This window comes from Eleutherodactylus coqui, chromosome 3, assembly GCF_035609145.1.
Source record: "Eleutherodactylus coqui strain aEleCoq1 chromosome 3, aEleCoq1.hap1, whole genome shotgun sequence".
Classification (NCBI taxonomy): domain Eukaryota; kingdom Metazoa; phylum Chordata; class Amphibia; order Anura; family Eleutherodactylidae; genus Eleutherodactylus; species Eleutherodactylus coqui.
Genome location: NC_089839.1, coordinates 195,743,547 through 195,758,226, shown reverse-complemented (window position 1 = coordinate 195,758,226; position 14,680 = coordinate 195,743,547). Strand labels below are relative to the sequence as shown.

General features: G+C 45.1%; 1 protein-coding gene across 3 annotated transcripts in view; it reads right to left on the bottom strand.

Annotated features, from left to right (window-relative positions):
• Positions 1 to 2,102, bottom strand: part of BRPF1 (bromodomain and PHD finger containing 1) — a 46,706-nt gene extending 44,604 nt beyond the window's left edge. For all 3 annotated transcript variants that reach the window (XM_066596742.1, XM_066596744.1, XM_066596743.1), the window contains exon 1: positions 1,863 to 2,102. The gene's annotated coding sequence lies outside the window, so the exon portion shown is untranslated. The remainder of the gene's footprint in view (positions 1 to 1,862) is intronic.
• Between the last annotated feature and the right edge of the window lie 12,578 nt (positions 2,103 to 14,680).

Below are 14,680 nucleotides of genomic sequence, written 5' to 3'. Positions count from 1 at the left end.
CTCCAATCATCTTCAATGGGACTGCAGGAGAGAGCTGAGCGCTTGTGCTCCGCCATGTCCATCAGCCCCACACTCAGTCACCATCCAATCTCCTCCTCGCTAGATAGGTGCCGAGAACAAAAGCGGACATAATATAACCCTCGTTCTCTCAATTAATAGGGGTCTCAGTGGCGAGACCCCCACCGATCACATGTCTATCACCATACACAGCTAATTGCAGAAGATACGGCGCCCCCTTCACCTCTGAAGTCTTCGCTCTCAGTGCTTCGTTCACCCAGCGGCCTCCAGTTAGCGCAGCACCGCTCGTCAGGTGATGTGGGAGTTGCATCACATGACCAGCGGCGACGCGCTCGTTAGAGGCGCTGGGTGCCAACGAAGGAAACGCCGAGGGGGCAAAGTCAAAATGTGCACGTGTTTCAGATTCAGGAAATTCTGCAGCATTTCCGTTCCGTGTAAACATGCCCTAAGTGTGCATGTATTTACATGTATGATATACAGCAGGTTGTGTACGATAGCGATACATACGTGTGGGAATAATCCATTATTTTCAATGGCTACATTTACAAGAGCGATTTTCCGCTTGCACCAACAGTGTGAGATCGAAGAATCGCAGCACGCCATATTTCATACGCAATTCCACTGCGAGAACCGCCCGTTACTTCCTGTGGTGCGTGAAAACAATTGCATCGCACTTGTATGCCGTATGATTTGCACGTTAGCGCAGCATGATTCCCCCACCTCCGTTTTCAAATACTTCAATATGTGATTATTTTTTTTCCACGCGTGCAAAAACGCATGTACTTCGAAGGCGGAATTGCAACATAGGTTTACGAAAATCGCACTCATCCATGCAGATACAGCCTCAGGGCTCCCTCACACGGGCATGTATACTTCGTATTACGGGCATACTACTTACGTGCGGAACATACACAGCAAATAAACGTGTAAACGCATATCTGCTGCGCGTGCTAAATCCTCATAGCCTATATTGGTGCATAATGCGCGCCAAAATAGAACATGCTGATTTTTTTTTCATGTATGAAGAAATTAAAAAAAAAAACCCAGGTGTGCGGGCGCAATAGAAATCAACGTGCTTTTAGCAGTGCGTAATCCACAGGTGACATGTGAGCGCGCACTAAGGCACTTCCTGCTGCTTTCTGATTGGCTAATCACAGAGCAGGTGCGATGTAACAACAGCCCACAACACTCCCCGTACATCAGGTGGTCGGTGCGGCCATGTTGGACGAACAGCCTTGTAACTAGCGACTCAGCAGCAACACGCCTGCACACGGGCCGGGCTGTCCATGCGGGAGCTGCCTCTGTGCCGGCCGGCATCCCCGCGTACCTGTATCTTCTTCATCTGCACTGCGGTTGGATCCGGCGCTCGCCGTCAGCCGTGCGCAGTACAGATTGTTTTTAAAAAAATGTTTATTTTTCCGGCGCGGTTGCTAGGCGATGCAGATTCTGCGACCGATGCGCAGACAACGTACTAAAATAGAACATGCTGCGGTTTTTCTTCCGCTCACGGAAATCGCAGTTCGTTTGCGCTCGGGTGCAGGAAGAAACGATTCCGCATAGCGCTATGTGCTGCGAATACGGGGTGCGGGCGCCCCATGCAGATACCGCAATGCAAATCCGCTGGCGTGACGGCGGCCTGTGTGATCGGTGGGGTCTGACCGCCGCTTATCAGAGGGGGTCCCAAGTACCGGGCTACACGGCACCGCGGTCATCGCTGAGCGCTACTCTCCCCGTGGTGAGGAATGGCGTGTAAGCTCTACGGGGGCTGCAGTGGTTAGTGGGGTCCCAGCACATATATATATATATACACTCTGTATATACTGGCCCCTTATAGCCGCACTCACCCGTCTGAGGCCGCACTGACTCATCTCCGGTCGGTTATCGGTACGTACGCCGTACCGGACGTCTTCCACCCGCTGTAATGGACGAGCAGGCCCCGAGCCCGGGCTCTCGGTGTCAGGGTGTGGCCGCTCAGCGGGCTCCGGCACGTCTCTCCCCCGAACTCCTACACGCCGTCCGGGCCGCCGCCGGCAGTCCGAGGCCCTCACTCCGAGCCGCGGGAACACAATGGAGTCTCCTCAGGGAGCTGCGGGCCCGCCGTGTAAACCTAGCGCCTCACAGCGCCGCGCCGCACATTCCCGTCCGCCCTTCCCGGCATACACTGCGGGGAAAAAATCCCGTTCTTCCAGAAAATCACCGATTATGCCCCCGCAATGTGTCTCTGAGGGTCTTTAGACTCATTTTTAGAACGAGTTATTTTTTGCTGTGACGAATCTGCCGACGGCTGCAAGCGGCGTCCTGGCGTTGTAGGGGGTGACACGAGGGAGGGCGGAGGGACGATGAGATCGGGCAGGATTACTGGTGGGCTTCTTTCATTCCGGACTTAGTCGTTTTTTTTTGTTATTGGTGATTTGAAAATGAATCCAGGACAATGAGGGGACAATTCATGTCTGTCATTGGTTTGGGGCAAGGCTGTATAATACTCCATAACTCATGATCCCCCCTTGAAGCCCCCAGTCACAGAAGTTTGTAAAGTTTCCCTCCTGAAGTGTGTTTTGGGGCTTCTGCTGCAGTATACCGAAGTGTTCATATCTTGATTATTATGGTTGCAACTTTTTCCATATTTGCCGACAAGACTGGATTGTCGGACGCTTTCCATAAAATTCAGATTGTGTGAAATCGCAGCAGAGCAAGCGAATCGCTTACATATCTGGGGTCCGGCCAGCAGCAGCGGTTGGTCGCAGACCACGTCATTGGATGATAATTAGCGCCCCGAGGGTATATTACGCAAATTATTTTTCCGTCCAAAATTCAGCCAAAAATCGAATGGAAATAAAACCTATTATTTTAAATGGTTATGTTTATGTTCATTCGCGCAATTCCTTTAACAGCGCAAAAAAAAGTCACAGCCTGTCCTATATTGTTGCGGTTTTCGGACAAATATCGCCTTTTTAAGTCTACGGGTGCTGTTAAAATAAAAAGAATTGCACTCATCTGATGCGATTGCAACTGTTTTTCTCCTATGTGACTATGGTAACCGTGAAAAAACGTATGCAGAACTCATCATGTGGGGTTGGGTTTTTTTATGCACATGAAAATTGAATGCAAAATGGATGAAAATTGTAGAAAAACATAAAATTGGTCCGAAAAACTAGAACGTCCGTGTGAATAAACCCTAAAGCCTTTTTTACATGGCCGAAAAAATCGCGCAAGATTTCAGCGTTGCGAGACGCATAAATCTCGCACAAATATGAACCCCATTCTTTTGAATAGTCATACACATGAGCGATTTTTATTTTTTCCTGCGATGCGGAAAAAAATTGCGTCGTCATATCTTTGGGCGTTTCTGAGAACGCCTCGCATCACCCATTGTTTTCAACGGAGCGAGCAGAGCATTGCACGGGAGCGAGGTGATGGAAGGGTTACTCATTGGAAACAACGGGAAACACTCCGCCACTTCCCCGAAGTAATGCAAGGCGGTTTTAACACAAAACGCCTCACGTCGGCGGGGACATTGCATGGTGACGAGCGCGATATCGGGCCGATATCACACTCGCCTGTGTAAAACTAGCCTGAGAGCTCACTCACGTGAACATATTTTGGTTGCGTTAGGGCGTGTTGGTATAGCGTATTCTGCACGCGGACTTTCACGTCAAATACGCTGTAGCAATCAATGTTGACGCTTAAACGAAATGCGCGCAAGAAAAATTGCAGCATTCACTATCTTGGTGCGTTATATGCGCAAACATACGCCGAGCGGGTGCTCCTTGTGTGTCTCGTGTGGGCGGAACAAAGCGAATTACGTCCGTCTGAGCCCGGCCTAGTGCTCATATTTTTACGTGCGTAATATGCAGCACTAAAAGCACATTATTTGCATTGGGCCATTCAGAGCTGTTTTTTTTTGTTAAAAACACCCTGTTAGCTTTGTTTGCTGGGCTCACACGGTCATAAGGAATCTCGCAGCGTTTTACAGCCGTGTACCCAGCCATGATCCTGCATACGGCCGCGTATGGCCTGGCAATGTAATTGATTGCCTACCAGCTACAGCGTATCACACGGGCTTACAGAACCCGCGTAATACGCAATTCCAATGCGGTCATGTGAGCCCAGCCTAAGTTTGCTATTGTTTGTTGTCTCACTATGGATGGCTGCATACGACCGGGTGGAATTCCGCATGCGGGATCCCACAGCGGAATCCGACCCTGTGCCCGGTCGATATCCGCGCGTACCTGACATTCTTCCTAACCCGCTGTACTGCGGATAGTCGGCACGGTGAGCCGTTGGACATGCGCAGTACAGTTTTTTTTTTTTGTTTGTTTTTTTTTAACCCTACTTTTCCCACTTCGTCCCTAGGCAATGACGCAGGTACCCACGACCTTTTCACAATGTTATGGCAGAAGGACCATGCTTTTTCCTCCGTGAGCGTTTTGCCACAGCATGCTATGGACGGTATTTGCTACTGAATCTGAAGGCACACGCTCGCTCCAGATTCCGTAATACAAATCCGCCCGTGTGCAGGTGGCCTTAGTTTGTGCTTTAGAAAAGGAGAACTATTTCAGCAAAACTCTTAACTTATGTTTCCTAGCAACATGCTTAAAAAAATGCCGTACATACACAATGTAATTGTGTATGTACTGACTGTGTTCCGAACACACCCATAGAAAAAAATAAGGCTGTACGTGCGTAATACGTGGTAGAATAGAACATCCTGCATTCCTTTTTAAGCTCTGAATATACGCAATATATATTCACGAGCGTGAATGGAGCAATGAAAATCAATGTATTTTCATTGAAGCCATTCACAGTGTATTATGCGCGTTTACATTGTGTGTGTAATAAGCAATTAAAATACTTTGTGGGCGCCCAGCCTAATGTCCCATTTACAAACACAACAATTATCGCTCAAAGTTCGCTCAAACAATGTCTTTAGAGTGATAATCGCCGCGTGTAAATGCTACCAGTGTTTGTTTTTCGCCCAAACGATGATTTCTAGTTGAGTTTAAAATCTATCGTTCGGCCAGGTAGCTGATAGCAGGGACCGCACGCTGTGATTCTCCACAGGAGCGCTGATAACATTGTTTTTAGCTGCTGACCTGTGGGAGAACAATGGAGCTGTTTGCAGATAACAGACCACCTGCTGTTCTCTGCATACAGCTCAGGGAGGCTCATTTACATGCAAATCAAGCTAATAAGCTACTAATGGGCATTAGTGCCCATTAGCAGCTTATGCAAAATGATCGCTCAAACTGTCATTCTCCCTATCCTTTGAACGAATTTTGAGTGATCATCTTTGCCTGTAAATGGAACTAACCCTTTCCAATCCACTGTCTGACCTCTGAAGACATTATGGTTTAAGGCTGTACAGCTCCGATGTTGGAAGACGTCCGTCGGGGTTCTCTTATTGTATATTGCTATCCCCTCTTCTGTCAGAACCTATCCAACGTGTCATCTCATGCAGTACTGACTTTAGCCAGCAGATGGCACCGTTGTATAACGGCAGAAAAAGAGTAAGCCCCCTAGGAAAGCCAGGATACAAATTGGATTGGAAAGGGTTAATAAGTTTTATTTTCCAGCTCTACAGGGCAGACCTTGGTAACTCCAGTGTGTGCTGTAGGAGGGCCCTTGATTAATTTCTTTGTTGTTTATGTACCTGGTAGATGCCTGTGGATCCTTGTAACAGGCTGGACCTACGGGCTTATTTAGACGGGTGTATATCGTTTGGGTTTTCACGCCCAGCCGATATACGTTGCAGCTCTCTGCAAGGGGAGGAGGCGGGACAGGCCGGGAGCTAGTGCACGGAGTTCCTGCCCCCTCTCCGCCCCTCGCTACTGTTTGCAATGGGAGGGGTGGAACTTAGCCCCGCCCCCATCGCAACCCTCCCATTGCAAACAGCGGAGAGGGGGCGGGAGCTCAATGCACTAGTTCCTGTCCCAGCCCGCCTCCTCCCCTTGCAGAGAGGGGCAGCGTATATAGGCGGGCATGAAAACCCAACCGTTATACGCCCATCTGACTAGGCCCTACACCTGAGACAGTGCAGAGTGCAGGAAAAGGGTTTGCTTCTATGTATGGAAATAAGGAACTTTCCTACATACTGAATAACTGGATTAGTGAAGATGGGGAAAATGTGATGAGATACACAAGACTGATAACTGTGTGTTTATTATGCTAGCATATTTTATGTATAAATTCATTTGCATCAATTGGATTAATATGGTAGTATATCTATTTGGGTTTGTTTTGGGGGAAAACTCTGAAAATTATGTAAATATATTGTATAATAATCTACTTGTGAAAATGTGTTATAATAAATCTAAGGCTGGCTGCACATGGCAGAGGCGGCCGGCGACCCCACATACCTGCTTTTGCTATACTGCAATCATGCACAGTACAGATTTTTTTTTAAATCATCGCACTTCCTGCGCTGCTGCTAGTCGATGACGAGGGAACCCGCAGTCTGTCCACAATATCAGTTGAGGATAGGCTGCTGATCAGACAGCTTCAATAGAAGCCGTCCATGCGGATCTTGCAGAAAAATAGAACCTACTGCGATTTTAAATCCGCTCATGCAAATTGCAATTTCTATCCGTTCATGTAAGCAAATATGTGAATGTTCTATTTTTTCAGTAGGTGCTGAACACAGCGTACCGTCCGTGCGGGTGACGATCACAGATTCCGCGACTGAAATCCGCTTGTGTGAAGCCGGTCTAAGAATGGGATGTGATAAATACTATGTTTCCCCCGAAAATAAGACCCTGTCCTATATTATTTTTTGCCCCAAAGAGGCACTAGGTCTTATTTTCAGGGGATGTCTTATTATACTTGTCTAGAAAGCTCAGTCGGCGTCCCTCCTGCTGTTCTTCGGAGCTCCGGCAGGCTTCCTGCAGTCCTCGGCCGCTCACGGAAGATTGCTTCCTAGTTACGGGATTCATAAATCCCGCCTCCGTGAAGCGATGGCTCTGATTAGTTCTCGAGCGCTGCTCAGCCAACAGCCATTGCATTGTTTCATCGAGCGCTGCATTGATTGGCTGAGCAGTGCTCGAGAACCAATCAGAGCCATCGCCTCCTGGAGACAGGATTTATGTAAACGATCTGTAGGCGGCTGAGGGCCGCTAGGTAGGGTATTGCTTTTTTATGTAACGCAGCTAGCACTTATTTTTGGGCTTAGGCTTATATTTCAAGTCTTGCCGAAAATCCTGAAAACTCAGTGTAGGACTTATTTTTTTGGGATAGGACTTATTTACGGGGAAACAGGGTAAGTAACTGATGATTTTGTTGTAAACTTGACTGACTTCACTTGCAGTGTTTGATAAGATAATATCATGGATTTATTATGAGTTTCAATGTCTAATTCGTGAGTTTTATGTATACAGTATATACCCCATTTCCCTGAAAATAAGACCTACCCCGAAAATAAGCTGGCGCTCGATCATTCACAGCCATTCAGTGAATGACATCATCGATTGGCTGTGATTGGTTCATCGAGTTCCAGGTATGATTGGCAGATGCTCGATCCAATCACAGTGCTCGCTTTGCTGGAAGCGAGATATTCAAAGCCACGTTTACCAGAAAGAAACTGATATGTCAGCGCGGAGGACACTGCAGCTTGCCGCTGGAGACCATCGCGAGGCATCGGCACGCCACGGACCAATTGAGTATAAAGTGAGTTTTGGGACAAAACTTAATATAAGACAATGTCTTATTTTTGGGGAAATGCGTTATTCTTGTTTAAGCTTATTTTGGAGCCTTAAATTCATGAACTGAGTTTTTTTGCCAGGACATTGGAACTTTTGAAGTGTGATTTTTAAATTTCATCTTCTCTAAGTGCAGACTGCATCTGTCAATGGCTGTAACCATCCAACCGAGCCAGAAGAACTGACAAGTGTTTCTAACAGTGCCCAAATGCTGCTAAACTGTCATTGGGGTGAACCTCATCAGTCGTCCTGCAGGGCACCAACTGCCAGCTGATGACAAGTCAAAAAAGAGCTACACATCAAATTCTCCTCCCTGAAGACCTTAGGATAGAGGGGATCTATATTCAACCTTGGATATGTTTTGGATAAAGATTGCACACAAAGTATTGTGCATCTGGGGGAAGGGTTAACATTCATGATTACATATTAAAATGTAGCTGTATCTTTAGATTAAGTTTGCATACAATATGTTTGTTTTTCCGTCTCATGGCAGAATATGACGTCATTCTATCATGAAGACTAGGAAATCAACACGTCTTTTGCTAAGATAGTATAAAAGTTTTACTTTCCGGATTTAAAACGGAAAACATTCAGACAAGTAAGGGGTCGCCCTACTTGTCCAGTACCTGGTGAATTTCTCTGCTTTGGCACCATTTGAAAGTTGGCTTCTCCAGCTGCTGCTATACAAGTCAGATGATGCTACCTCCCAGTGATGTGATTTAAGTTGTAATTTTTTATATATAGATAATGATGTGATATAATTTGCAATCTTTATACTTTGTGATATGATGTCGGTTGCAACCTTTATCCTTTGTGTATATATAGTTACAAAAGAAGGACAATTATTCACTACTATGCTGTATTATCATTTAATTCAAATAAATTATTCAAATTACCTTCCATATTGTCTTACTCTTTTTAAAGCCGTATCTGAGCCTAAGTCTTGCTTCTTAAAGCAAAACAATTACGCATCATTATAGTCTATGGCTGCATAAAATGCGCAGTGAATATGCATGTTACATATGTATTTGCTGTGTACTGCATATTGTGTAATATGCTGCCAAAATATGCTTGTGGGAGTGAGCCTTAGACCTCTTTCACACTTGCACCTATACGCGCAAAAATCACATGCGTAAAAAACTTGCGACTATTGGAACCAATGTTTTCCTATGGGAACGTTCAGATGTTTTGTGCACGTCTAAAATTCCCTCATCTGAACGTTCCAATAGGAAACCATTGGTTCTAATAGTCGCACCTTTTTTACGTGTGTGATTATTGCGCGCAAAGGTCTCCGTGTGAAAGAGGCCTCAGGCTGACTTCACGCAAGCGTATTTACACAATATGCAAAAATAGATCTCATTGATTGCAATTGGTTCATTCACATTTCCGTATTCTGTGCACGCATTTCATTGCACAAAAAAAGTACAGTAAAATATACTAAAGTGCGCCCAAAAAAAGCATTGTTCATTCCACAAAAACGCTACCCTCATGCGCACGCAAATATGCATACATCCATGTGAAGCTGGCCTAAAGGTGTGTCCACACACAACAAAAAACACTTGCGGCTGAGTCTCCACCTAGCCCTAGCTGTAGGGAATTGTGCCAGGGTTAAGCCATGCCCCTTGGAGTGATGCAACCATGCACTGGGAGTGGAAGAGGGGGCCTATATAAGAGGGCAGGATGGGCACCATTAGAAACCATAATGGTGCAGCAACATAAAGAGGAATGGCAAAGACCATAAAGACTGAGTGCCAGGTGAATCGCATGTACGGCTTTATACCCCTCTGAGATGCGGCAAAGGGTGCATCAGCAATAGACCCAACAGGGCCAAGAAGAAAGTAAAGCCCAGTATTCAATAGGGGCCAAAGTGAGGCAAACCGTTTAGAGGCAAGCATGACAAGTAGGTCTGTGAAAAAGTCTGCTGTAGCAATTGCCACATCCAAGTGAAGTTACAGAGCCCTGACCAGGGATGGCTGTGAATCGTCACTCAGCCAGGCCCAAGATGACAAAGCAAGGAAGACATATGTGACTTCACCATGTTGAGCAGTTGCTGCTTGCTGCAGAGGAGCTGTAGCTGTGTGCTCCCATGGAAGTTTGAGGAGGTTGTTCCTGTAAAGGGGCAACCGAGCAGATGAAGCCAGCAATAAAGAAATACCCCTGTTGAGTGCTGAGCTGTTGCCAGAGTGTGCTTGTGTTCCGCTGGAAGAGTTGAGTGCCAAGGAAAGAGAGACTGCTGAAGAGTATACATAAGTGGACGGTGCCATGAAGAGAGAAGATCCTGGCCAGGCTGATCTAGAGACCATCACTCCTGAATCTAGGGATCTCTCCTGGGACTAGGACACAGACTGTATACTTTTGGGTGGCAAGCCCATCTTAGTCCATGTCTAAAAGGGTGGGTGTTCGGCCCACGTGTTACAGTGCTCAGGACTCAGGACTGCCATTAGGTTATACTGCGTTTGAAGTTTGTGCCCTTCCAGGGAATGATAAAGCATGTGGATAGTAAAATGTTTGATTTTGCTGCACCGCTATTTACTCTGCTTGCTTACTACCACGCCATTCACAACATCACCCACCTCCATCTTTTAGGCCAGCTTCTCACAAATTTTGCACACTTAATACGTAGTGCAACTGTCTGTGTGAATAAGCCCTTATAGATGGATCAATCGGAAGGTTTCTCCCCCTTATATATTACGTTATGTACACTGGAGGATTTTTTATTTTTCTTTACAGAAAGCGTTTTTTTATTGTTAACTCTTTAAGTATAGAATAAATCCTGATTAAGGAAGATAACAATGTCCTTTTTGTCCCGCAGAGTCTGTGTGTGGCCAAATGGATACAAATACAGGAGACTTTGTAATGTATCTTGCTTGGCAAAATTTGGCATCTTTCACACTTTCCAGTAACCTGACTTCCTGTTCCCCTGACTGTAGGATTAGTATAAATGTTCAGAAACCTCCACTGTCTCCAGAGTGTTCCGTTCAAACCTCCCACACTTCAACCAACGTGATAGAATTATGACGCACAATGGATGTAATTAGCAGATGAAAGAGGAACTCAAAGAATTTTAGGCTTCATCTATCAAATCTGTCTAGTGGTACAACGGTCTTTGCTGAGTTCCCCCAAACTGTTTTAGAACAGTTCCAGTCACCAAAGTGTTTCCAATGAGAAAGTGGAAGAAATTCCAGCAGGGTCTCAGAGAAATCCATAGAAATCAATTTACCAAGAATCAAGACAATTCACCGTACCGCCAACAGCAGTGCATCGAGTACGGCACATGTGGCTTTGTATGTATCCTTATAAAGCGCAAATTGTCCAACAATGAAAGCCAGGCAATAAGCCGAATAGTCAGGAATTGGTTAATAAAATCCTTGATTGAATCAACACCGACTGTCACTTTCTTGGAAACATCTTGTTGTCAAATGAGTCCATATTGCGGATATGGGGAACAACCCCCGTGTCTACAGAGAACGAATCCTGGAGAGCCCAAAATTGAATGTTTGGTGTTGTGTAATGCAGGACAGGATTATCGGTCAATTTGCATTCGGTGAACGTACAGTAACTGGCCCCGTATACTGTGACTTGTTGCATCCTTTCCGATATCCTCACGTAGCTGGTATACAACCTAATGCAGAGGCCACGGGCAGGACTGGGGTCTACCGGAGTCAGCGCCAGAATTTGTATTGCAGAACCCTCATGTAATGGAGCTGGGCACACCTCTGGGTCTGACAGTCTCACGAAATGGAGGCTAGCTTGGTCTTCCCCTTGGGCTAGACCCTTGGCCCCAGCGTCGATAATAGGCCTGGTCGGAGGGTTGTAGTATCATAGATAGTGGTTTCCATAACACATGAGACACTGACAATGGACATGCCATGCTTAAGAACTTTTAAGTTGGCTTCACATGAGCATATGTCTATTTGCTCTTGCATGAGCCCCGCGTTTTTGTGGAGCGAATGTTGCTTTTTAATGGTGCATTTACACGGCAAGATGATCGCTCAAACGGCAGTTTGAGTGACAGTTTTGAGCGATCACTTTACATAAACTCTTAAGTAGCTAATTAGCTACTTAAGAGCTTATTAGTGTGTAAATGACGGCTCCCACTGTATGCAGAAGTCAGCGGGAGTGCTATCTTCTGCATACAGCTGTTTTGTTCTTGGAGCTTTCAGCTGGTATCCCACTGAGCGCGCCGAGCGGGATACCAGCTGAAATCAATGGGTTCTATTCACTGCGTATTGTACACATAAATTTTGTGTGTGCAAATATGCCCGTATGAAGCCTTACTAACAATGTAATGAAAACAGTCTCGCAGTTTAGGAACCTCTAAATGAGGTGTAAACAACTTTTTTGTAACAACACAATCCCAGTTCAAGATTTTCTCAAGAATCAATCGCATGTTTCACCTGTATACTTGTGATTTTAGTTAGGCCCCCTGTCCATGGCTGAGACGGAATATCTTAAGCAATATTCCGCCACGGGGGAGGAGGGGGAGCACTGACCGGTCTCCACAATGAGCCTATCTAACAGACAGACTCACTGGGGAGAATCGCGTAAATCGCGACATGCTGCGATCTGAATCACGCAAGGAGACAATCTCTGATTCTCTGCTTGTGGACGGCGGACTGCGGACTGCGCTTTCCATAGTCATTCTATGGAAAGTGTGTAATGCGAGGTCCACGGGCGATTTATCGCCGTGGATCTCACAATGACAACTCACCCGTGGACAGCTAGCCTTAACAGGAGTCCTTTAACTAGTGCCCCTAGGGAAATCATGCTGAGGTGGTGTAGGCCACAATGGCGGGAGCATAGCCCATAGGCCAAGAAGTCTATGGACAAAGTTTCATCTGAAACCACTTTTCTCCTCTTCAGATACTGCAGAGTTGATTCCCTAGGTCCGGCACACTCATGCCTGGATACCAGTGCGTAGAGTTGCTGGGTGGTCAGCGGGACTGATGCAGCTACCTGTCTGCCACTTACCTCTCCACTGCTCGCTCACTCACTCAAAGTCTGCTTAGAGTGTTTGTAGACAGAACACTTATTTTAAAAAATTGTTCAAACAAGCAAAAGTCAACGATAATTGTTCAGTCTAAATGTGAACCAATGACCAACCAACAAATGATAATTTGTTCACTTTTCGCTCGTCATTCATTTTATGCTGGCATAAAAATCATTATTTGCTTGTTCACCTCTTGTTGGGTTTAAACATGTACATTCAGTCTTTTTTCATTCACTTATACAGCGAATGTGAAAGACTGAATGATTCTAGTTTGAATGAACCAACAATGTATCTGCTAACGTTGACCATGGAAGGAAGACATGACGGCATTCGTGGTAAAATAGCAACAACGTTTCGACCAAAAGGTCTTTGTCAAACATACAGATACAGAAAAGTGTCTCATATATATAGTGACTCAAGTTACCATCCGTTATATTGGCCCCTACTAAGATAATGAGCCAATACACTGACATCATCTCTGATCAACCTTCATCACAGCGTGCAAATCCATCATGGCGCCATCCATATCATTCAGCTTCAGGGCAGTTAACCCTTTCCAATCCAATTTTGGATTCAGAGTTTCCTAAAAAGCTTCCTCTTTTTGCTGTTCTACAATGGTGCCATCTGCTGGCTAATGTCAGTGTATGTGCACCAGAGAGGCTCTGACAGCGGAGTGGCTGGCAATAGACGGTAAGAATACCCTGTCGGATGTTTTCTGACATTGGAGCTGTACAAGCTTCAAATAGAAGGTAGGAAGACGCCAGACAGTGGATTGGAAAGGGTTAAGCTGCGCAGAAACATAATCAACAAATCCAGCAAGACAACATTCGTAGAAGTGACCATACATACTGTCCATTACAATATGCGCTTTTTGGCGATGTTTACCCGGGTAATCCTGCACTAGTATGAATGCACATTTGGCTGATGTACACTTATTATAGGGGCGTTCCTATGTACGGTTGATCCCGAGTTCATGCGAACATTTGTTGAACACAATTGAAGATTGACTGTATTGTGTTTTTATAATCTTTGATAGGTTGATACATATTTGTGGTTATCTTACATGGTGTGTACCCTTATAAGAATTTGTTTCCTTCTTATTTAGATCTCTTGTTTGATATTTGGGGATATCGATCACTATACACATTATCTATCCTCAATAGACGTTTTTTGCTCAAATTATCTTGTGTTAGTATGAAAGTATATTTGGATAATTGGACACCTCTTATACATTTGTGATCAATTACGGTATTCCCACGCTAGTGCAAATCTTCATGTGATTTATGAGATGGCTTGGCATATATTAGTAGAAACATTTATCTTGTCGGAGCTCCTATGAATCTGTTGGGATATCCCCTTTTTAATATATTTTCATTTCTATTGTGACTTGGATGATTCATCCGTAGATCCTCACATGGTGTGGATAGATTAGAGTGTGTTTATGGCATACTTTTTCGCTTGGGCAAATATAATCTACCAATTTTTATATACTGAGTGACGCATGTATGTGACGTTGTACGAACGTTGTCTTGCGGGGTTTGGCGATTATGTTCCCGTGGCTGTGCATTTAAAGTGCCTTGATGCTAAATTATATGAATGGCGCCATGATGGATTTGCATGCTGTGGGGAAGGCTGATCATAGATGATGTAAGTGTATTAGCTCATTATCTTGGGAGGGGCCTATATGACTGATAACTTGAGTCACTATATATATGAGACACTTTATTGTATTTGCATGTTTGACAGAGAGCTCTTGTTTGAAACATTGCTGCTATTATGTCATTGGAGGAATAAGGACTTTTAAATGTTGCACCTTGAATGCTGTACCGTCTTCCTTCTATTACTCTAGATTGGATCCATGTGACTATGCATTAGTTGCCCCACTTATAAAGTGTTCTGGATTGTGCTTTTGGCACCGTATCTATTTTTACGAGCTAACAGTGATGTCACTCACTCATTCAAATGATAAATCGTCTCATCT